Raw genomic sequence first — 1,822 nt, forward strand, 5'->3', positions numbered from 1 at the left:
GTAGAATATAAGTATATGTAGAAAAGCACTTTGGGGCTGGAGATGGGGTAAATATCAAATGTTGAAGAGGTGCCCAAGTGCATAGGTGATATAGGAGGGCAAACAAGGTGGGGAAATGCGAGGTTAGTCAGGGAAGGCCCCTTGGAAGAGATATGATTTTAGTAAGACTTTTAAAATGGGAAAGGGATGGTCTACTGGGTATGAAGAGGACAGATTTCCAGGCTAGAGGGGAGGATGTGAGATAGAGGTATGTGTATGTTAGAGAAGCAGCATGGGCAAGTGGAAAGAGCACAGGCCTGGGAGTCAGAGGTTGTGGGTTCTGACCCTGGCTCTGCCACATGTCTGGTGTGACCTTGGGCAAGTACCTTTGGCAAGTAACTGTGCCTCAGTTACTTCATCTGTAAAATGGGGATCAAGATTGTGAGCCCCATAAGGGACATGTGTCCAACTTGATTACCTTGCATTTACCCCAGCACTTAGAACAGTACTTGGCACATAGTAAGTGCTTAACAAACACCACAATTATTATTATTAATTATTATTATTATGTTGATGTTATAGGAGCACAGTGTGTGGGCTGGAATATAATGGGAGTGGAAAATGTTTAGGGAGGAAGGCGACTGCTGATTGAGTGGCTTAAAGCCAATGGGAAGGCGACTGTTAGCTAAAGTGATGGACTTTTCAGCTATCACAGTCTGTTAATTTTGTCATTTCCTTCTATTAAATTTGTCATTTTGTACTTCCCCGAGTGCTTAGTACACTGCTCTGAACATAGTAAACATTAAATGAATATCATTGATTGATACGTTATGGCGGTGCAGGGAGCACACCATTCTTTCTTAAGTATTTGCTGTTCTGACAATGATTGAAATCTTCTGGACTATCTCATAAGAGTTGGCTGAACTATAGACCTGAAGGCTGCTGCGCATAACAAAGGATACTTTTTTGGTTCAAATAAGCAAGATCGAAGGAGTTAGGAATAACTATTTACAGGTTCATGCTGTGCAGAGAACTAAATTCTCTATTAATTTCTGTGTAGGTCACTTTGTAGGAAAAGACGTTGAGAATTTAAAAATACATTCTCAAACGTTTTCTTAGTAACCAAGTAGTTCATCTATAGTAACACGTGGAGAGATGAATTTGTGGGCAGGGAATGTGTCTGATATATTGTTATGTTGTACCCTCCCAAGTGCTTAGTACAGTGCTCTGCACACAGTAAGTGTTCGATAAATACAATTGATTCATGAATAAGAAAACAGATGGAAGACACTTCCTATGAATAGCATATCCAGAGGTTTAAAAACAAAAGGAAGGAAAGTGTTTGGCAAGTGCACTCACACAATTTGGAAAAATACTCTGAGGTATTTTGATGGACAAAAACTCTACTGCTAAATTTTCCCTTGGGGCTCCTTGGAAAAGATTTTGTTGAGAAACATTATAGCCAGCTCATCCTCTAGACTGTGAGCTCATCCTCTGTGAGCTCACTGTGGGCAGTAATGTGTCTATTCATTGTGGTATTGCTCTCTCCCAAGCGCTAGGTTCAGTGCTTTGCGCACAGTAAGTGCTTAGTAAACATTATTGAATAATACCATTCAATAGGGAGCCTTTTATTTAATCACCTTAATACATGGTGGTTTCTTCCATGTTCTCCATACCTCCCAAGTACCTAATAAAATAGTATGCACATTAACAGCATTATAAATATGATTATAAATATTATAAAAATTTATACAATTATAAAAATTAATTGACATGGCCTTATAGGTTAATTTTAAAACCTTTGCCCCAGTTTACCTGGCCAAATTTTGACTGATCTTTCTCA

This window comes from Ornithorhynchus anatinus, chromosome 1, assembly GCF_004115215.2.
Source record: "Ornithorhynchus anatinus isolate Pmale09 chromosome 1, mOrnAna1.pri.v4, whole genome shotgun sequence".
NCBI classification, from domain to species: domain Eukaryota; kingdom Metazoa; phylum Chordata; class Mammalia; order Monotremata; family Ornithorhynchidae; genus Ornithorhynchus; species Ornithorhynchus anatinus.